At 39.4% G+C, this 23842-nt stretch overlaps 1 protein-coding gene across 6 annotated transcripts in view; it reads right to left on the minus strand.

The window, feature by feature from the left end:
• DCDC1 (doublecortin domain containing 1) overlaps nucleotides 1-23842 on the minus strand; it is a 453546-nt gene that overhangs the window by 107670 nt on the left and 322034 nt on the right. The window contains exon 20 of one of the 6 annotated variants that reach the window (XR_014069370.1): nucleotides 9664-9774. The exons of the other annotated variants lie outside the window; for them this stretch is intronic. The gene's annotated coding sequence lies outside the window, so the exon portion shown is untranslated. The remainder of the gene's footprint in view (nucleotides 1-9663; nucleotides 9775-23842) is intronic. 6 annotated transcript variants of the gene reach the window in all.

Raw genomic sequence — 23842 nt, forward strand, 5'->3', positions numbered from 1 at the left:
AAAGACGTGGGTTTGATCCCTGGGTTGAGGGATCCCCTCAAGATCCCCTCAGGAAGGAAATGACAAGCTGCTTCAGTATTCTTGCTAGGAAAATCCCATGGACAGAGGAGCCTGGCGGGCTACAGTCCATGGGGTTGCAAAGAGTCAGACATGACTGAGCGACTGAGCAGCAGTGCAGTGACCATCAGTAAGGCCCTTAAGTGATGTGAAGGAAATTCAGTGGCTGCTGGGTCAGGATGCCTGGATTAGGAAGCTTTAGATGAGATACTCATTCAGGGCCAGCCATGCCACGAGGATCTGCTGTCACTCAAATCCAACTAAACAAGGACACCTGATCTCGTCTTTCTCACTCCTCATTTCTCTTGTCTTCTCTGGCTTGAAAAAAATGTATACTCTAGAGGTATCTGGTATGCACAACACCAGAAGAGGTTTATTTAGGAAAGATTTTACCAATAAGTGAAAGTGAAAGTCGCCCGGTCGTGTCCGACTTTTTGTGACCCCATGGACTATCTAGTCCATGGAATTCTCCAGGCCAGAATACTGGAGTAGGTAGCCTTTCCCTTCTCCAGGGGATCTTCCCTACCCAGGGATTGAACACAGGTCTCCCACATTGCAGGCGGATTTTTTTTTACCAGCTGAGCCATAAGGGAAGCCCAGGAACATTGGAGTGGGTAGCCTATCCCTTCTCCAGGAGATCTTCCTGACCCAGGATTTGAACCAAGGTCTCCTGCATTGCAGGCAGATTCTTTACCAACTGAGCTATAAGGGAAGTTGATAAGCATACGAGTAAATTTTTCTAAATAAAGTGGGTAGTAAATTGTATTACATAGCATTAGAAAAAGATAAGAACAGGTTGTTAAAATCTGGGGGAAAAATTCAATTTACCGAACATGGAAAATAAGGATAAAAACAAGAAGAGGGAAACCCATATACTTTATCTACCTACTTAGTCATTCAGTGAGCATTACTTGGCACCTACTACTGTTTGTTGTTGGGAATATAAAGATGAAAGAGATTTGCTCCCCGCCTCACAATTTCTAAGAAAGAAATATTATACAAATAAAGTAAGATATAAAATGCTCTCTCTTAAGCTTACCATACAAAAGACATAAATAAAATTATGCCTATTTTATAGAATCTTATTTGAATATGTTAACTATAAAATAAGGAACTCAAATCATTTAAAAAGAAATGCTCTATTTTTTTAATCAAAATTTATCCATGTGTTAAACATATAATCCTAAATGCTACTTTCAGGAGAACAAGGCCCTGAAATGGTGCCAGTCTGGCTAAAGGTGAACATGGGCTTCCCTGGTGGCTCAGTGGTAAAGAATCCACCTGCAATCCAGGAGACCCCAGTTCGATCTCTGGGTTGGGAAGATCCCCTGGAGGAGGAAATGTCAACCTACTCCAGTATTCTTGCCTGAAGAATCCCACAGACCGAGGGGCCTGGCGGGCTATAGTCCATGGAGTCGCAAAGAGTCGGACATGACTGAGCGACTAACACTTTATGGTGAACAAATAACAACTGAAGACAAACCAAGAGAGCTGCTCAACAGAGTAATCTCTCTGCAGCTGAATGGAAGACCTGACCTCCAAAGTATCCTTTAAACCTGTATTCACTGAGGCAGGCCTACCAAAGATGGATACCAACCTGACTTTTCAGACTCAAGCTGTTCAAGACAGGGCTCCAAAGCAGGCCACAGCCCGCTCTGAGAAAGAAACTGCTTCGAAGTATTACCCAGTAATACCTGAAGCCCCCACGGCCTGGCTCTTACCCCTAACACCACGGTGATTTGCTGCATAGCACCTTCAGCAGGCCTCATAGAGTACACTGAAAGATGCATGGAGAAGCCATGATAGTACTGAGGCACACAAAGCTGAAGAAAATGAAGAACTTTAATCACAAAGAAGATTGCAAAACACAAAAGTCCAAAAGTTAGGTATTTTAGGTTACAGTGTGTAATGTTTCAGGGAAAGTTACTAGTTCCTGACTGTCAATATTAAATATTAGTCTTGATACAAAGAACCAAAAATAAAATCAGTTTTACCTATCATATTCTAAGAAAATAAGTACTGATTTGTATCCCACAGTACAATGAAAAAATTGTGAATTCAACCAGCTTGCAGGAAAACAATAGAATGGGAAAAACTAGAGATCTCTTCAAGAAAATTAGAGATACCAAGGGAACATTTCATGCAAAGATGGGCTCAATAAAGGACAGAAATGGTATGGACCTAACAGAAGCAGAAAATATTAAGAAGAGGTGGCAAGAATACACAGAAGAACTGTACAAAAAATATCTTCAAGACCCAGATAATCATGATGCTGTGATCACTCACCAAGAGCCAGACATCCTGGAACATGAAGTCAAGTGGGCCTTAGAAAGCATCACTACAAACAAAGCTACTGGAGGTGATGGAATTCCAGTTGAGCTATTTCAAATCCTACAAGATGAGGTGGATGAAACTGGAGCCTATTATACAGAGTGAAGTAAGCCAGAAAGAAAAACACCAATATAGTATACTAACACATATATATGGTATTTAGTCAATCGGTAAAGATAACCCTGTATGCGAGACATCAAAGAGACACAGATAAATAGAACAGTATTATGGACCCTATGGGAGAGGGTGAAGGCGGGATGATACGGGAGAATGGCATGGAAGCATGTAAGTTATCATATGTGAAACGAATCGCCAGTCCAGGTTCAATGCATGATACAGGGTGCTTGGGGCTGGTGCAATGGGATGACCCAGAGGGATGGGATGGGGAGGGAGGTAGAAGGGGGGTTTTGGAAGGGGAAAACATGTACACCCATGGCAGATTCATGTCAATGTATGGCAAAACAAATAAAAAATAAATAAATAAAAAATAAAAAAAAAAGAAAAGAGAAAGGTGGAAGGGAGAAAACTTACATTTCTAAAAAATATATATAAAAGTTTAAAGTATTTTTTTCAAGGTAAAATGTATACCAAAAATACAAATATCAATAAATTAAATAATTATCAGAGATGCTAGAAGCACGGTCTTTGCACCGTCTCAGTGTCGGTGAGCCAGATGAAGCTGCAAAGAGCACTGACACTGAAAATTTGACTTACTTGACCCTTGGGACGGAAATCAACTGACCTCTACTGGTCACTAACCAGGAAGAAAAAATGCATCCATGTCAGTGGCTCCAAATAAGAGGTACCGTCAGTTCTGGCTGTGAAGGAGTTGTTAGGCCCATCACCAACTCCATGGGTCACACCAAGGACATTGTTGCATGAAGAAGCATGTTAGGGCACCTAATCAGTTGGTTGAGAGTAATAACTACTCCTTCAGACATGCATTAAATTGCTTAATTTCAACTTTTAAGTTAAATTATTAATCCATTCATTCAAGCATCACAGTGCTCTGTATCAAACGAATACCAAAAATATCCAGGAGTTTCATATAATTGTCTTCAATACTGTTTGCAGACATTATTATAATATTTAGTCTCTTTTCCTCATTTAAGAAATTATCAGGGCTGCTATGGCCTCACAATGAGGTCTTAGAAGAGGAGGATTCTTTGCCTTCTGGTTCCTGAAAGCAAACTTATTAAGAATGACACAGGAAGAATCGCAGGCATTCATTTTCTAAATTTCAGGGCCCTTTTCTGTAAAGTCAAAGGGTACTATAAAATGTGTCAGCGAGCCACACGTGCAGATATTCACATTTCATGTAGAAAGCCTTTTGGATTGCAAGTCTCTAAGTGGGTCTCTGTGAGAGGCAAGTATTCAGAATGTCACTCTTTTCCCAAGAGAGAGCAGGTTTTGACTGTGGAACACGTTACATTAATGAAGCTTTGTTGGCAGCTGGAGGGTGAAGCTTCTGGGTAACATAATGCATTTTTCCTAATACCATGTTAAAAAGAGCCAAGCCTGAGCCGTGCTCCAGTTACCTGGGAAATAAATCAAAAGAGTACAAGTGAACACTACTTTTTTGGTATTTATTTGGATATAGTTTTGGAGTTGCAGAAAAATTACACAAAAAGCTGCCATATATCTTTACCTAAATATATATAAATAATTTGTGAGGCAATAATTTGAGACTTCCGTAGGTCTTTATCCTCACCAAACTTTCATCTACTAGTAGTAGAATCTCAAACTTTCATCCACTAGTAGTAGAATTCATTGATGATTCTTGTTCCAATCAATTATTACATGACTGTTGTGAAAGGTCATTTTTCTAACTTAGTCACTCCTTCAACAATTATTTATTTTGGAGAAGGAAATGGCAACTCACTTCAGTATTCTTGCCTGGAGAATCCCCACGGACAGAGGAGCCTGGCAGGCTACAGTCCATGGGGTCACAAAGAGCCGAACATGACTGAGTGACTGAGACTCAACATTTACTAATTGGCATTCTACTCTGAGAAAAAGCCTATCTTCCTTATTTATTCATTTATTTACATCAGTGTTGACACATGAGTTCTTATTTTATTCAGAGGTCCGCAATTCAATATCACCATTTATTTTGATGCTACAATTTTCAAGTGAAGGTTTTTGAAAGAGCATCTATGGCACCTCAGGTAAGTTCTTCAAAGTTTTAGAAGCAAACGGTCACTTGGCCTTCAAAATATTTTTGAGGCAAAAAAGATTGTGTCCTCTTGTTTGAACAGAAACACTAACAAATCTTTTCCTTGCTTAGAAACTCCTGTCTAGACACATTACTCTTTCACAGCACAAAATCTCTGTTTTGCTCCCAATCCAGGGCTGCAGTTAATTACATGAGGAGACAGATGCTGAGCAGCCTAAGGCTTTCTCTGCCACTGCGGCGAGGCTGAGCTCCACTCAACAAGCAGGTAGTGAGTGAAGACAAATGCTGTTTGACAAGGCAGCATATCCCAGCACCCAGGGATAGAAAACAGACAGGCCACTCTGTGTTCCTAAGCAAAGACAGAGGAATATCAAGCAGATTGTTTCTGACAGAAATCATATCACAGCCGCACTTCCAGACAAAGTCCGTGTGAATGAAATGATACACTTTCTGTTTCCCATCTTCCCCTTTAACAAAAAGTGAGTATATGAAAGGTACATTGGAGGTGACAGCTCAATGCAAGGTGGTTAGCAAGATTTTATAAGCTTGGTTTCCCTTTGGAGATATTAAAGAATCAGCAACAGTTCATCGATTTGGATACAGTAGCTATTCCTCTCGATTCTAATGAATTTCCTGGTTCCTAAATACTACAGTGTAAGTACTCTATGTTCAGTGAATGTTGTGTCAAAATAGAAAATTAAAGTTATGGGTAGTCTGTATTCCATAGGAAGAAACAGAAGGGATAAATTAGACTTTCCCATAGTTTATTAAGCAAACATTGGCAAGACAAATACTTTTCTAAATAAAAGCTCATGAGAGCATATAAGCAGAAGTTATCTTCAGAGGCCACTTAATGACATATTTTTAGTCATTAGTGGATATAGGCATACAAATAAAATTTCCTCATCAAATAGCATCATTTGGAAGGGAAATAATATTTTTATTCAATATAGAAATATTTATGCCAATGCTTTACTCATTAGTTGCCAATGAATGTGAATTTGAACAATTCTTATCAAAGCATAGCTGAATGATTTTAATACCTTGTTTTTAACATCTTTGTTTTTCATTTGGTTCATTGAGGGGGCTTAAATGTCATGTCACAGAGACAGTAAATCAAATATGTATGTTCTAGCCAACTGCTGTTTTCAGAAGTCAAAAAAGAACTGAAATACAACCTGCTGTGAGCCCAACTGTTTGATGAAAGACCAACAACAATGGTCATTCCCAAAGGAGAAGAGGGAGAGACACCAAACAGATATTCAGGGAAGTGTCATTTCTGATCAGAAAGACCCAGAACATGCTTCCTGCAGAGAAGATAAAAGTTCACTTTAGAGGAAGTAAAAGTAGAAGAAACTGGTTGTCAACTTGTGGCACAATTTCTATTGTTTTAAATAATCTTTCAATTATTGCTTTACTTTTCTTATGCATTGCATCCCCTGTGTGTGTGTGTGTGTGTATGTGTGTGTGTGTGTGTAAGACACATAGAAGAGCCCTCTAATATAAAGTGGGGAGTCAGGAAAGCCTTGCAGGTGGAAATGATACCATGGCTATGGACATCTAAGCCAAGACTTTAAGGATAAGTAGGAGTTAGTGGGGCAAAGAGAAAAGATCCTAGTTTAAGGAAATTTCATGGGCTTCCCAGGTGGCACTAGTGGTAAAGAACCCACCTGCCAATGCAAGAGACATAAGAGATGCAGGTTCGATCCCTAGGTTGGGAAGTTACCCTAGAGGAGGACATGGTAACCCACTCTAGTATTTTTGCCTGAAGAACCCCATGGACAGAGGAGCCTGGCGGGCTACAGTCCAAAGGGTCACAAAGTCGGACATGACTAAAGTGACTTAGGACACACGCGCACACAAGGAAACTTCACAGGCAAGACTTGGATGAACAAGAATAATATGTCAGAGGGGATGAGAGAAGTGGAGTGTAGAATGACCAAAAAAACATACATCTGGAAAGACAAGGAGGATGGAACATGGGATATTTACAGCCCAGGCTAAGCAATGTGATACTCACCAAGGATTTTAAACAGAGCAAGAACAGGATAAGTAAGTATTTTAGAAAAAACAACAGTATGTAAAATGTGCTAAAACTGAAAGAAAGGTGACAAAGTTGAAGGCAAGGGAAATTTTCAAGAAGTTGATGGACTTATAGTGTCTTAGAAGGTAATTGTTGGGAGTGAGGAGATAGTATAGATGATGGGTAGGTTTCCTGCTTGGGCAGCTGGTGGCTGGTGATGCTTTTCATTGAGGGAAGGAGCTTCACGGGGGGTATGATGATAAGTTTTGGAAATGCTGAGATGAGGTTCCTGGTAAAATTCAAAAGGAGATTTCCAACTGCCTGTCACAAAAGAAATTTTTTGTCCTAAATTATTTATGAGGAGATATATGAGAACCATTCCAGTAAATTTTTAGGGAAGCAACACACTTGGGGGTGTGAGTGTGCCCAATGGAACCAAAATTTGCTGCAATGATTATATCATCAAATTGTATACAAATCCCTCTCAACTGTTGGGCCATTTATGTCCAATATACCAAATGCTAGATTTCTTTCCAATATGAGAAGCTGATCCAAAATGCCTAAACCAAAGAACTAACTTATTGTCCTTTTACATTTCACTGAAATGCAGTATTTAAGGGCCAGCCAGGGGATAAGCTATAATAAAGTTAAGAATACAGTTATGGTCAGTCTTCTTTGATTCGAATCTCACATTACTTCTAAATAGCACAGTAACCATAGGCAAATTTTTCTCTGTGCCTTGGTGCAGTTTCCTATCTATAAAATGGAATGGAAGATAATACCTATCTCATTGAGATTTAAAACAGATAATATGTCTAAGCATTAGAAGAGCACTTTAGTAAGAACTGAACATATGTTTGCCACTATTTTATAACAGCTGTTAGCGTATCTGGATGGATGGGTGGATGGATGTATATTCAATTCTCCCTGAACCCATCATGCAGAAATTAAGAATAGTAAAACATATATTGTTTTCAGTTCAGTTCAGTCACTCAGTCATGTCCAACTCTGCGACCTCATGGACTGAAGCATGCCAGGCTTCCCTGTCCATCACCAACTTCCGGAGCTTGCTCAAACTCATGTCCATTGAGTCAGTGATGCCATCCAACCATCTCATCCTCTATCGTCCCCTTCTACTCTTGCCTTCAGTCTTTCCCAGCATCAGGGTCTTTTCCAATGAATCAGTTCTTCGCATCAGGTGGCCAAATTATTGGAGCTTCAGCTTTGGCATCAATCCTTCCAATGCATATTCAGGACTGATTTCCTTCAGGATCGACTTAGTGAACTGAGATATCTCTTGTTGCAATATAGCATACTCCATAATCTCTTCAAAATAATTAAAAATTCAAAAGGTTGATTTATTGACTTGCAATATCTATAACATATACACATACGTGCGTGCATGTGTATATAAAAAATCTTTACTTGGTCAATCAGACAACAAACTAAAACATGGTGTCAATGCTCTATAATGACAACTTCTTTGTTAAAGATAGACAATTTCTTATCTCCATCAAGTGACCCATCAAACCAGCATCCCTCACTATTTCTGTTGTTAGTCCACCCCCAGCAATGGCAACTCCCTTAAACCACCTGGATGCATGGTCCACCACAACCCCATCATCAGCCCAGACCTTCTGTGTCACCTGCTAGCTCACTCTGCTTTCCCTCATCTTTTCCTGGGTCCTAGGGCTTTCCTGGTGGCTCAACTGGTAAAGAATCCACCTGCAATGTAGGAGACCTGGGTTCGATCCTGGGTTGGGAAGATCCCCTGGAGAAGGGAATGGCTACCCACTCCAGTATTCTGCTCTTGAGAATTCCATGGACTGTATAGTCCATAGGGTTGCAAAGAGTCAGACACTGAGGGACTAAATGACTTTCATTCACTTCACTCAGCATGCAGCTGCAGTTAAACACAGAGCTCTACTAACTGGTCACATCGCATATTCACCCAGTCCAACTTCAAGGGAGCTCTTGCTGCTCTAAGCAATCATTTTAGTCACTCAGTTCATTTAAATTCAGCCCAGTTTAACAAAAGCATACTATATGCAGAACATTTGCTAGGCAATAAAGGATAAAAGAATAAGACCAACTCCGCTCTCAAAGAACTGATAGTCTATTGGGGAGCAAAAGGCATGTTGCAAATGCCTTCCAGACAGGAGGGGCAAAATGGTATAGGATTTCAGAGTTTTTTCTTCTCTCCTTCAGATCATTTCCTCAGTCTTTACCCTCAGCCAGTGAGCACAACTTAGAATTCCCTGAGATCATGGCTACTTGGTATAAACCCCTAGAGAAACATTTTTCACCAACTTCATACATTTCCAGCTTCTAATACTAATTGATCTTTCTTTCCATTCTCTCCATTTTTTACTTTGACCTATCTCCTGTTACTGAAAAGAGACCTTCCTCTCATACTTATCTCCTTCTTGGCGAACATCTTCAACCTTTTCTTCTCTACTGTCCAATATACACGTAGCTCCTCTTCCTTAAGAGAGACCGTCGAGTCTTTATTTTCACTTGACCCATGTCACTGCCAAACATTTCTGTGTTACAATTCAACCCCACATATATGAAATGTTTTTCCACCTATACTGTCAAAATGCTCTCAGCCATCATCAACTTCTTCATTGTGAATCAAGTCAACACCTTTTCCCCTAGTCTCCTTCTCCTTGATGTTTCTATAGCCATGTATACAGAGTATCATTCAGTTCTTCTCAAAACTCTCTCTGCAGTTAGCTTGAGGGATACCACATAGGGGGGGCAGGATCTCTTTTTCATTCTCCAACCAGTATCTGCTGGTTTGTTGGCTTATTTATGTGTTTAATATTTCCTTTTCCTCCTAATTGTGAATTGCCTCCAAGGGTTAGTTCTAAACACCAAGTCTCCCCTTTTTATAGATTCCCATAGAGAACATATATATTCTCACAGCTTATCTCTGGGCGGATAACTCCCATATTTCTATGCCCAGGCCTGCTCTCTCACAAGCACCAGCCCTTGTGTCCACAACAACCTACTGAACAGAGCAGAGGCTCTGGGATCAGACTACTTCAATCCAGCTTCCTGGTCTGTCACTTACCAGCAGTGTATATAATTGCTGCTAAGTCACTTCAGTCGTGTCCGACTCTGTGCGACCATATATAATTGGAAATGTTTAATCTCTCCATTCCTCAGTTTCCTGATCTGTAAACTGAAGGGAAATATATTGCCTTCCTCAATAGGTGGTAGTAAGAATTTAATGAGATTATGAATATAACAGACAATACTTTGGATCACAGTACAGCCTCAATAAGTATTAGTTCTAACAATACTACTAATAATATAGTAATAAAATTCTAAGTTTTAAATTTCATGACTATAGATAAAAACTAAGCAGTCAAATGAAAAAAAAAACATTCATGACAGATCAAATAACAATCCCTCTAAAATTGTCTTCTAAAATTCTAATAATTTAAATTCAAAAACTTAGTTTTAACTTTGATCAACACTGTCCTCTCATATTTACATCTAAAAACCACATTCTGTTTTCTGATTAAAAGATTCTCCTCTCTGCTCCCTAGTGCTCGTTGTCACTCCTACCATCCCACTAAGGCCTTCATCTCCCCATCCATCCTGAAGATCACAATACAGACAGACTCCATAGAGGGATGGAATAGTGTTGGAATAGAGACAGACCCTGCTTTGTAACTAACTTGTTATACTGGGTAAGTCTCTTAAATTCTCTAGGCTTTAGCTTCCTCATGAGTAAGGAGGCTGGATTCTATTTTCTTTAAACAAGTTCTAAAATTCAATAAGTCTTGAAATTATGAAGACTACTGTCACTTTTAAAATACACGTACCATGTAAACAGGAAGAATAAAACAGAAGTCCACATTATTAAGGAACTCAGATGTGAGACAAGAAAAAGTTTCTAGGAAAGCAGAGAAAAGGCAATGTTTCATCTCAGTGACAATGAGGGATTAAGCAGCACCTCTGATAGTGACATTTGTAACCTATTCACAAGGAACTTAGTTCTAAAGTTTTGGAAACAATATTGTCTTGAAATGGGACCACTAAAGATTAAAGATTTGCTACCATTAAAGATTTGCTATCAGGTAAATATTAGGATTCCTAATATTCCAAAATAACTGGTTCTTCAGTCTGAACAGGCTGATAGGTGGTGAAAGAATCCAAGAATGGGACATTAGTGTCTGTATTCCAGAGGCAGAACAATGTAGTTATGAAGGGACTGGCAGATGAGAGTTTAGAAATGTCACTGGAGAGGGAGAGAGGAAGGAACACACTCAAGGCTGGCACTGAATGGATCCTTTGTGCTCTCCTTCAAGTTACCTGGGATGGTGGCAGAACTTGTGTTTAGGGGAAAACTGATCGAAGTGCCAAAAGGGGCCTTCACTTCATGTCGGTAGACTGTAACAAAGTAGGAGTAGAGGGCAGCCCTGTTCCTATAGCCATTACAACCCTCTACAAAACGAGGGCTTTAATAAGACAGTGACAGAGTTATCTAGAGTCAGTTGTGAACACACAAAGTGAGAGGGCACTGACTATCTCCCTTCCTCAGAAGGATGAGCAGACCTCCTTTAAGAAAGTTAAAAACAAAGCAAAGTCTCCAGGGCATGATTGATTCATTAGAGAGACGGAAGCAGAAGGGATATTCAGAGGAAAGGGAAACAGCAATTTGTTCACCAGAAGTTGGGAGCTCCAGAAAGCAAGACATAAGCTTTGAGAAAGAAGAATGGAAGGGGAGCTTGGGTCAAGGAGGAAGGGTAATTAAAGAGATGAAAGTTCTCAGAGAGAAGCTCCTTTTTGTTGTTGGTTAGTCTCTAATTTGTGTCCAACTCTTTTGTGACCCCATTGACTATAGCCTGCCAGGCTCCTCTGTCCACGGAATTTTCCAGGCAAAAAAACTGAAGTGGGTTGCCATTTCCTTCTCCAGGGGATCTTCTTGACCCACGGATTGAACCTGTGTCTCCTGCATCGGCAGGTGGGTTCTTTACCACTGAGCCACCAGGGAAACCCTAGGCAGTAGGGTAAATTAGTCCTTAAGAGTCCTTAAGGGTACTGGAAGCCTCTTATAGAATAATTCACCAAGAGATGGAAGAGAGGGAGGAAACAAGTAGGTTGAGGTGAGTCAGGAGCTCCAGCATGGGCATGGTTAAAAGAGCTGCTGTAGGTGTTTAAAACGTTTCTTTCTATTTGTTATCGTTATCTCTCCAGTGTGACAGTTTCTTGGGACCAGATATTCCACCCTTTGTTTCTTTTGTATCAGACATAGCACTCATCTCTACACAAAAAAGACGTCAAGCCAAACTGCCAGTTTGACAAAGACAGTGGTATAGATTCAAGAAGATTGGGATGTTTAAAAGTGGAAAACAAGTTACACTGAAATGATCATGAACTATGTTGCCTGTCCCTGTAGACGATGCTGACTGAGCAGGTTTTCAACTGGCCAGGGCAAGGGAATATCTTTACATCAGTAAAATAAATAAATAAAATAAAATATAACAATTAAAATTTCATATTTAATGTAAATGTTTTAAATGGAGAATTTTCAGAAATGGATTAAAATGAATCACAATGAAAAAGGGAGTATTAACACATGAGTGCTCAAAGCAGAGGAGTGGAAAAGGCAAAGGAGGGAATGTCATGAGTAATTACTTCCTTATTCAGAACATATAGAAATAAAAAGACTGCTACTGTAATAATATTAGATTTCAGAAGTTAAGATAAAATTCATGTCCAATAACAAGACTATATAACAAGACTTTAGCTTGTTTCAGGACACATTATCATCTTCATGGAAGAATGCTTTGTACAAAAGAATCTGTCCAAATAAGTCAGATATCCACCACTATCCTGCAAAAAATATATATTATTTTTAAATAAATAAGAACAATTTAAGGTATAGTGGTTCATATCCAAGATATTTAGTTTCTTCTGTGAATTTACAAATTTTTTGACAATCTTAAAATACGCTTTCAAGCTCCCTCAGCTTATTGGTATAATTAATTTTCTTGCTGCTGCTTAAGGTCCTTCCAGATACCACCTACAGTTTCCTGCTGCATTACCCTCTCTAGGAGCAGTTCACATTATATCAGTTTGCCTCTAGAAAGCTAGCAAGCAAGTTTCTCATTCAAGTCTTCTAAGACGAAGTCTCATGTAATGTTGTGTAATGAGAGGGTGACATCTAATCATTTTTGCTATATTCTATTATTCAGAAGCAAGTCTCAGGTTTGCCCACTCAGAAAAAGAGGGCATTTAACAGGGCATGACTCACAGAGGGCCATTTCAGGGTGTGTCCCTCACAAAAGATAAACTGACCTAACCAATTTTGTTGTAAAAAGTATTTTAATGAAGAATATTTTCAACTTTCATTTTTAGCTTTAAATATTTTTGTGTCAATAAATTCTCGTAAGAAAACTATAATAATTTAATACTAGAAATACCTTTAAAGAACAAATGAGTACCTAGTTTATGCAACTAGGCAACTCCTTAGAATATTTTTAACCCAAAGCCACTGTTCTGAATATAATTTTTGTTTAGCCATTCACTTTTATTAAACATTCATCATTGGTATACAATAATTCCTAAGTAAATAATACAATTTTCCTTTTCTATTATTATACTAATTACTCATTTTTCAAGGCTTTTTATGAAGTGTTGAAAGCAAGCAGTTTTGTTTATTCTTCTTAGAAGAAGAGTTTTGGTAATTTGCCATTAAGCAGTAATTTGCCATTAAGCAGAATATAAATTTCTTAAAGTAATTATCAATTCAATTCAGTTCAGTCACTCAGTCGTGTGTGACTCTTTGTGACCCCATGGACTACAGCATGCTAGGCATCTCTGTCCATCACCAACTCCTGGAGCTTGCCCAAACTCATGTCCATCGAGTTAGTGATGCCATCCAATCATCTCATCCTCTGTCATCCCCTTCTCCTCCACCTTCAATCTTTCCTAGCATGAGGGTCTTTTCCAATGAGTCAGTTCTTCTCATTAGGTGGCCAAAGTATTGGAGTTTCAGCTTCAGCATCAGTCCTTCCAAGGAAAATTCAGGACTGGTTACCTTTAGGATGGATTGGATGGATCCCCTTGCTATCCAAGGCACTCTCACGAGTCTTCTCCAACAACACAGTTCAAAAGCATCAGTTTTTCGCACTCAGCTTTCTTTATAGTCCAGCTCTCACATCCATACATGACTACTGGAAAAACCATAGCTTTGACTAGATGGACCTTTGTTGGCAAAGTAATTTCTCTGCTTTTTAATATGCTGTCTAGGTTGGTCATAGCTTTTCTTCCAAGGAGCAGATGTCTTTTAATTTCATGGCAGCAGTCACCATCTGCAGTGATTTTGGAGCCCAAGAAAATAAAGTCTGTCATGGTTTCCATTGTTTCCCCATCTATTTGCCATGAAGTTGATGGGACTGGATGCCATGATCTTAATTTTCTGAATGTTGAGTTTTAAGCCAGCTATTTCATTCTCCTCTTTCACTTTTTTCAAGAGGCTCTTTAGTTCTTAGTTTTCTGCCATAAGGATGGTATCATCTGCATATCTAAGGTTATTGATATTTCTCCCAGTGATCTTGATTCCAACTTGGGCTTTATCCAGCCTGGCATTTCACATGATGTAATCTGCATATAAGTTAAATAAGCAGAATGACAATATACAGCCTTGACATACTCCATTCCCGATTTGGAACCAGTCTGTTGTTCCACGTCCAGTTCTAACTGTTGCTTCTTCACCTGCATACAGATTTCTCAGGAGACAGGTCAGGTGGTCTGGTATTCCCATCTCTTTAACAATATTTCCACAGTTTGTTGTGATCAAAGGCTTTGGCATAGTCAATAAAGCAGAAATAGATGTTTTTCTGGAACTCTCTTGCTCTTTTGATGATCCAGCAGATGTTGGCAATTTGATCTCTGGTTCCTCTGTCTTTTCTAAATCCAGCTTGAACATCTGGAAGTTCACGGTTCATGTACTGTTGCAGCCTGGCTTGGAGAATTTTGAGCATTGCTTTATTATGTTCAGTTCAGTTCAGTTCAGTCGCTCAGTCATGTCTGACTCTTGTGACCCCATGAACCACAGCATGCCAGGCCTCTCTGTCCATCACCAACTCCCTGAGTACACCCAAACCCATGTCCATCGACTCGATGATGCCATCCAGCCATCCCATCCTCTGTCATCCCCTTCTCCTCCTGCCCTCAATCTTTCCCAGCATCAGGGTCTTTTCCAATGAGTCAGCTCTTTGCATCAGGTGGCCAAAATATTGGAGTTACAGCTTCAACATCAGTCCTTCCAATGAACACCCAGAACTGATCTCCTTTAGGATGGACTGGTTGGATCTCCTTGCAGTCCAAGGGACTCCCAGGAGTCTTCTCCAACACCACAGTTCAAAAGCATCAATTCTTCGGCGCTCTGCTGGTGCTGCTGCTAAGTTGCTTCAGTCGTTCCGACTCTGTGCGACCCCATAGACGGGAGCCCACCAGGCTCCGCCGTCCCTGGGATTCTCCAGGCAAGAATACTGGAGTGGGTTGCCATGTCCTTCTCCAATGCATGAAAGGGAAAAGTGAAAGTGAAGTCGCTCAGTCGTGTCCGACTCTTAGCTACCCCATGGACTGCAGCCTACCAGGCTCCTCCGTCCATGGGCTCTTAATATGCTATCTAGGTTGGTCATAACTTTCCTTCCAAGGAGTAAGCGTCTTTAATTTCATGGCAGCAGTCACCATCTGCAGTGATTTTGGAGCCCAGAAAAATAAAGTCAGCCACTGTTTCCACTGTTTCCCCATTTATCTGCCATGAAGTGATGGGACTGGACGCCATGATCTTAGTTTTCTGAATGTTGAGCTTTAAGCCAACTTTTTCACTCTCCACTTTCACTTTCATCAAGAGGCTCTTTAGTTCGTCTTCACTTTCCGCCATAAGGGTGGTGTCATCTGTATATCTGAGGTTGAGTGCAATTGTATGGTAATTTGCACTTTCTTTGGCATTGCCTTTCTTTGGTATTGGAATGAAAACTGACCTTTTCCAGTCCTGTGGCCACTGCTGAGTTTTCCAAATTTGCTGGCATATTGAGTGCAGCACTTTCACAGCATCATCTTTTAGGATTTGAAACAACTCAACTGGAATTCCATCACCTCCACTAGTGATGCTTCCTAAGACCCATTTGACTTCAGATTCTAGAATGTCTGGCTCTAGGTGAATGATCACACCATTGTGTTCATCTGGGTCATGAAGGTCTTTTTTGTATAGATTTTCTGTGTATTCCTGCCACCTCTTCTTAATATCATCTGCTTCTGTTAGGTCCATACCATTTCTGTCCTTTATTGTGCCCATCTTTGCATGAAATGTTTCCTTGGTATCTCTGATTGTCTTGAAGAGATCTCTAGTCTTTCCCATTCTATTGTTTTCCTCTATTTGTTTGCACTGATTGCTGAGGAAGTCTTTCTTATCTCTCCTTGCTATTCTTTGGAACTCTGCATCCAAATGGGCACATCTTTCCTTTTCTCCTTTGCCTTTAGCTTCTCTTCTTTTCACAGCTATTTGTAAGGGCTCCTCAGACAACCATTTTGCCTTTTTGCATTTCTTTTTCTTGGGGATGGTCTTGATCACTGCCTCCTGTACAATATCACTAACCTCCATCCACAGTTCTTCAGGCACTCTGTCTATCAGATCTAGTCCTTTGAATTTATTTCTCACTTCCACTGTATAATCATAAGGGATTTGATTTAGGTTATATTTATATGGTATAGTGGTTTCCCTACTTCCTTCAATCTAAGTCTGAATTTGGCAATAAGGAATTCATGATCGGAGCCACAGTCAGCTCCTGGTCTTGTTTTTGCTGACTGTATAGAGCTTCTCCATCTTTGGCTGCAAAGAATATAATCAATCTGATTTTGGTATTGACCATCTGGTGATGTCCATGTGTAGAGTCTTCTCTTGTGTTGTTGGAAGAGGGTTTTTGCTATGACCAGTGTCTTCTCTTGGGAAAACTCTGTAGCCTTTGACCTGCTTCATTTTGTACTCCAAGGCCAAATTTGCCTATTACTTGAAGTATCTCTTGACTTCCTACTTTTGCATTCCAGTCCCCTATAATGAAAAGGACATCTTTTTTGGGCATGAGTTCTAGAAGGTCTTTTAGGTCTTCATAGAACAGTTCAACTTCATCTTCTTCACCATTACTGCTTGGGGCATAGACTCGGATTACTGTAATATTGAATGGCTTGCCTTGGAAACGAACAGAGGTCATTCAGTCATTTTTGAGATTGCACCCAAGTACTGCATTTCAGACTCCTTTGTTGACTATGATGGCTACTCCATTTCTTTTAAGGGATTCCTGCCCATAGTAGTAGATATAATGTTCATCTGAATTAAATTCGAGATTCCTAAAATGTTCCTAAAATGTTCACTCTTTCCATCTCTTGTTTGACCACTTCTAATTTACCTTGATTCATGGACCTAACATTCCAGGTTTCTATGCAATATTGTTCTTGCAGCATCGGGCTTTACTTCCATTACCAGTCACATACACAGCTGGGCGTTGTTTTCGTTTGGCTCCGTCTCTTCATTCTTTCTGGAGTTATTCTGGAGAACTAATTCTGATTAGTTCTATTTTTTTGCTTTCACTATGAATATTAGATATGTATGGATTATGTAAACTAATGCTTATTTATAAAAGTGAAGTGAAAATGTTAGTTGCTCAGTCGTGTCTGATTCTTTGTGACCCCATGAAGTGTAGCCTACCAGGCTTTGCTCTCCATGGAATTCTCCAGGCAAGAATACTGGAGTGGCTTGCCATTTACTCCTCCAGGGGATCTTCCCAACCTAGGGATCAAACCCAGGTCTCCAACATTGCAGATAGATTCTCTACTGTCTGAGCCACCAGAGAAATTTATACATCTGTTTTATTATTTAAAAACCTAAGAAACAAATAAATCAAGTAAAAGCCTAAAAACATACTAGAGCCCAGAAATGTATTCATCTATGAAAGCATGATATATGACAGAGGCAATGTTTAAAAGTTCATTGGGAATAATAAACTACTCAACAAATGGTATTGCAACAATGCATTTTAAAAAAATCTCTTATGCTTTCCTATATAGATGGAACAATTTGCAATTATAAAACAAGAAAGAACCTACCTTATTATTCTAAACACACACACGTCTATTCTAGTTTGATTAAAACCTAAATATACCTAAGATAAACTTTAAACCTAAGATAAACTTTAAAATTTTTAAAAGATATTTAGCACAAGCCATAGAGTAAAATATTGATAAATGGATTCAATGAAAGATACAAGAAACAATTTGGGGGAAAATATTTGGGAAGCATGTTAGGATTATCATCTAAAATTCATAAATAACTTCTACCAATCAATAAGAAAAGTCAAACAACTTAATAGAAAATGAGTAAGAATATAGCTAGAAATTTACAGGAAAGAGAACCAGCATGACCATTAAATAGGAATAAGTACACCACCTCAATCTATGTGCGTGCTGCATGCACTGTTGCTCAGTCATGTCTGACTCTTTGTGACCCCATGGACTGGAGCCTGCCAGGCTCCTCTCTCCATGGGGTGTTACAGGAAAGAATACTGGAGTGAGTTGCCATTTCCTCCTCCAGGGGATCTTCCTGACCCAGGGATTGAACTCACATGTCCTGATGTTTCCTGCACTGGCAGGCAGATTCTTCACCACTGAACTACCTGGGAAGCCCTCTCCAGTTCACTAGTAATCAAAAAAGGGTAAAATATAATAATATTAATAATAACAATGAGGCACCACTTTACATCCATCAGATTGGCAAAAATCAACTCTGATAACATGTCACTCCCATACCGTAAATAGACAGAACTACCTTAGAAAGCTGTGTGATAAAACCAAATAAAGTTGAAGTATTTGTGCTTTTTATTTATAGTAATTCCACTTCCATTTATGCACCCCAGACAAGTTCTTGCATTTACACACCAAAGGACATGTCTAGGATATTCACTGTTTGTAACTTTATGCAGAAATTAAAACTAACAGCAACCATCCTAGTAATATTATGCAGTATAATATTGAAAAGCTAGCTTCACACTCACCATCATGAATAAATCTCAAAAACATAATGCTGAGCAAAGAAAGCAAATTACCAAACATAATGGTGAAAACTTGATTATAGCAAAGGAGAATAGATAAATTGTGCTATACTCACTAGTCATACAGGAATTAGATTTAATTAGAGATAAATACACAACCACGGCAGAGAAGGCAATGGCACCCCACTCCAGCACTCTTGCCTGGAAAATCCCATGGACGGAGAAGCCTGGTAGGCTGCAGTCCATGGGGTCACTAAGAGTCAGACACGACTGAGCGACTTCACTTTCACTTTTCACTCTTATGCATTGGAGAAGGAAATGGCAACCCACTCCAGTGTTCTTGCCTGGAGAATCCCAGGGACGGGGGAGCCTGGTGGGCTGCCGTCTATGGGGTCGCACAGAGTCGGAACGACTGAAGAGACTTAGCAGCAGCGGCAGCACACAACCATGGATAAATCTTGAAAACATGTTGACCACTAAAAGCAAGAAACAAAATAATATGTCCAGATCATTCATGTAAAGATCAAAAACATGAAAACCATACTATATGTTGTTAATAGAACAATAATATAAAAACATATGTGTGAATAATGAAGACTAATTCAGAATAGGGGTATTATCTAGAGAACAGCAAGGGGAAATGTGGCCAGGGAATGGTACTCTGGGGTTTCCAAACATATCAGTAATTTGCAGTTTCTGAAAAAATAATCTGAAGCAAAGAAAAGGGTTAAAAGAATCTTCCCTGGTGGCTCAGATGGTAAAGCATCTGCCTACAATATGGGAGACCCGGGTTCAATCTCTGGGTTGGGAAGATCCTCTGGAGAAGGAAATGGCAACGCACTCCAGTACTATTGCCTGGAAAATTCCATGGATGGAGGAGGCTGGTAGGCTACAGTCCATGGGGTTGCAAAGAGCTGGACATGACTGAGCGACTTCACTTTACTTTCCTTTGATTAAAACTGGATAATCAGCAACAGGTGCTCATTATATCACTGCATCCTCTGTCACATGTTTGAAATATTTCATAGTAATTAAAAAAAAAGAAAACCTATCAGGTCTTCCCCCAATATTGCTCTTGGTTCCCTATTTGTTTTTTTGTAGAACATTTTTCTTATATCCTTTATCAATCCTTCTTTCCTAACTATATTTTCAGTGTTGAAAATAGAGAATAATACACCTGAAACTAACATAATATTGTAAATCAACTATATTTCAATTCAAAAAAGGAATATAGAGAATAAGCATTTTGATGCTCTCGACATTTAACATCTAGAATAAAATCATTATAAGTGAAGAGATATTTTTACTTTAGTAAATTGTTCTCAAATGGAAAACTCCAGAAGAAATTATGTACCTTTATTCTTTCTCTCTCGTTCCAACATAGGCAACAAATCTATATATATGTAGTATATGCTCAGTAAAAGTTTGTTGTTACACTTTTTTGAAAACAGCCCTTCAGAATTTAAAAGTTTTCATAGCTTCATGAAAATTTTGGGGCTTTTTAGTGTATTAATTATATCACCATAAAAAAATAAAAGGTCTAGAGTTTTTATCTGCTCTTCCATATACATAGTAGATTATATTCACAAGAAAGTAAGAGAACATTATTGAAAACAATGTCAGGACAGTATTGTTTTAAAACTACACAACTCTTTCACTGGTATTACACATAATTGGACATTTATTTAGGGTGGCCACACACACATACACCATGAATATACATGTAATTTTATAATACACTTACGTTTCATATTCTGATAGAACACTGAGGATGGTGCTTTCATTTTTGTCTGCAAATGAGACCCCCAAAAAAATGTGATACAAAAGTGACTCCAAAGGTAACTCCAAAGAGGAAAGGTTTAGGTGAGTCTGGTTTGAATGACACAAAAAAACATCAGGGTAGTGAACAGTTCAAGAGACACATTACCAGTATGCTTGTGGTGAGTGAGTAAAAGTCATTCAGTCATGTCTGACTCTTTGCGACCCCATGGGCTATACAGTGCATGGAATTCTCCAGGCCAGAATACTGGAGTGGGTAGCCTTTCCCTTCTCCAGGGGATCTTCCCAACCCAGGGATCGAACCCAGGTTTCCCACATTACAGGCAGATTCTTTACCAGCTGAGCCACAAGGTCAGCAGGCTTGTGGTAGACAGTCTCTATGATAGCCCCCAACATCTCTGCCTCTTGGTATTTACCTCCTTGTAGAGTTCCCTTCTGTTACAGACTGAATTGTTTCCTCCTCAAAATTCATACACTAAAGCCCTATTCTCCATTGTGACTGTACTGGGATATGGGATTTTAAGGAGGTAATTAAGGTTAAATGAGGTTGTAAGGGTAGAGCCCTAATTCAACAGGACCAGTGTCCTTATAAGAAGAGGAAGAGATACCAGATATCTGTCTGTCTCTCTCTCTTTCTCCACATGCATATAGAGGAAAGACCATGTGAAGACAGAGCGAAAAGTGAGTAAGTTAGGAGGAAAACCTTAACCAGAAATTGAATTTTCCAGCACCTTCATCTTGAAATTCCAGTTTCCATAATGTGAGAAAATTATTTTATGTTATTTAAGTCACCAAGTTTATGATATTGTACTATGGAAGCCTGAGCTGGCTAATACACCTCCCTCATTGTACTGCGTTTGGTCTGTGTAATGAAAAGAATATGGCAGAAGTGCTGATATTTGACCTCTAATGTTAGGTTATAAAAGACACTGGAATTCTGTCTTAAATGTGTTCTCTCTTTTCTCTCTCACTCTCTCATTTGCTCTCATAACACTCATCCTAGAGGAAGTCAGCTGAAATACAATAAGCAGCCCCAGCAAGAGGCCCAGGAGGCTAGAAAATGAGGTTTATTGCCAACAGCCACACAAGTAAACTTGGAGACAGATCCTCCAACCCCACTCTGACCTTAGAAGAATGGGCCCCTGGCTGACAGCTTGGCTACAACCTCATGAAAGGCCCTGAGATAGACCCAAACAGCTACGCCGCCTCTTGATTCCTCCTCTTCAGAAACTATCTTAGATCATACATGTTTGTTGTTTTAAGCCACTGATATGACTTGAAGACATGAGTCTTACCTGGAGCTGGTATGTTGAAATCCTGATCCCCACTGATTGTATCAGGTGTTGGTAGGTGGGGTCCTTGGTAAGCTATTAGGTCATGAAGGCAGAACCCTCATGAATGGGATTACTGCTCTTATAACAGAGATGGACTTGATGGACATGAGTTTGAGCAAGCTCCGGGAGTTGGTGACAGGGAAGCCTGGAGTGCTGCAGTCTATGGGGTCACAAAGAGTCGGACACAACTAAGGGACTGAACTGAACTGAAAAGAGACCCCACAGAGGCTACAATGTGAAGCATGCGACCCAGAAGAGGGCCCTCACTCCATCCTACTGGCTCCCTGATCTTGGATTTCCAGGACCCAGAACTGTGAGAAATACATTTCTGTTGTTTATAAACTACCCAGTCTGTGGTATTTTGCTACAGCAGTCCAAATGGACTAAGATAGTAAGTTTAGGGTAATTTTTCCCTCAGCAGTAACATACCACTTTATTCAAAACCAGCTTAAAAGCCTGCTGCTAAATTTATTTATTTTACGTGATGCTAGTCATTTTTATTCCATAATGTTTAAAAATCACTGCCCTCACTCTAATCCTTCATGATCATCAACCTATCAGATGAGACACAACAATAGGAGTTGAATTGGTGTTATTTGGTTTTACACGAGCACTGCTTTTAAGAGAGACTGACATATTAACATTTATCTTCTACCCATCGATATTCCAATAGTCTACGTTAAATCTATGCTCTAGGTGATCCTCAACTGAGATTTAAATTTCATTCATTATCCCAAAGCTTAAAAAGCACCTTACATTCTCCTTTTCTTCATTCTATATTAGCTATATTTAGGATTCTGGAATGTCCTTTTGTTTTTTCCATAATGTAGCTAAATTCCCTACTTATTGTTAAACAGACTTTAGCCATATTAAAAATTGTTTCTCAGTAATAACAGGTTATCACTGAGATGCTTCATTTTTCCTCTTCCCCACTCATCAGCTGCTCTTCTGTTCCCTCCAGCTGCTTGTGTTGTTACTTGCTTAATTCTCCTTTTCTCCTGTTGATCTTCTCTCCCTCTGATGGTTTCCTGATAGCAAAAACCCATCTGATCATATGTAAGAGCCATATTTTTCTTGCCACGTGTATGGGTTTTGTCTTCTTAAATGACTTCTGTATGCTTGAACCCTAATGAAGAGATAATTGCAGAACCTTTGGGGAAGGGATTATTATTTCAAGGATATGAGCAAAGCAGTTTGGATAAGACGGATGCAGACATCCTTAGTCATATGCTTTGTGATGTCAGTATTCTGGAGAAATGGTTATCTGTAATATGTTTTAAACAATGCCACAGTCGAAGAGTACAAATGGGTTTTCAGGTAAGTGAAGCCAGTTGTGTGTCTGTAAAGGGCACTTGGAGGGTTTAGTGGCAGAAATTTAAAAGCAAGCACAAACAATTCTGAGAATATTAACTGATTGAGAACATCTAAGTTATTACCTGTCTACTATGCAAGCAAAAGTCAAAATGATATACTCATCTAAAAAGCCCTCTAAGTTATTAAGCATATTTTACTGTGGCAAATTGAATATAGATGTTGATGTTTTTTCAAGGAAAAACAAATTGAAGCACAGTGGAAAGAAGTGTTAGATTTTAATCCCATCTCTGTCACTTTTTAGCTGAAAGACCTATCAGCCTCAGTTTCCTTGGTTGTAAAATGGGAATAATAATACCTCCTTTAAAGAGTGGCAATAATGATTAAAGGAGACAATGGGTGTGTGGCATGGAACATGCTCAATGATTGGTGGCTCCTTTCAATTCCTCAGTTCAGCGGTGAAAAGGAGAATAGCCGGTGTCAGAAAAAAAGTGTTACATTTCCTTCAGATGACATGAGAAGAATGTATTTTTTTTCCATTAATTCCCAGATTTTAAGGTTGCCTTTAAGCATTTGGGCTAAATCACTGTGTTTTTACCATGTTTTTCATCATATAATGTTTAATGCAGTGATAGCTACAAAATCATATGATGGGCACTGGAATTGGGCCTTTAATGAAGAACAGAGGAATTCATTCAGTGGACAAGGACAGTAGGAGGGGCAGAATATGCAAAGGCCCCTGGCTTGAAATACCAAGGCT

Source organism: Giraffa tippelskirchi, chromosome 11 (assembly GCF_054371585.1).
Source record: "Giraffa tippelskirchi isolate mGirTip1 chromosome 11, T2T-mGirTip1v1.2.pri, whole genome shotgun sequence".
NCBI classification, from domain to species: Eukaryota; Metazoa; Chordata; class Mammalia; order Artiodactyla; family Giraffidae; genus Giraffa; species Giraffa tippelskirchi.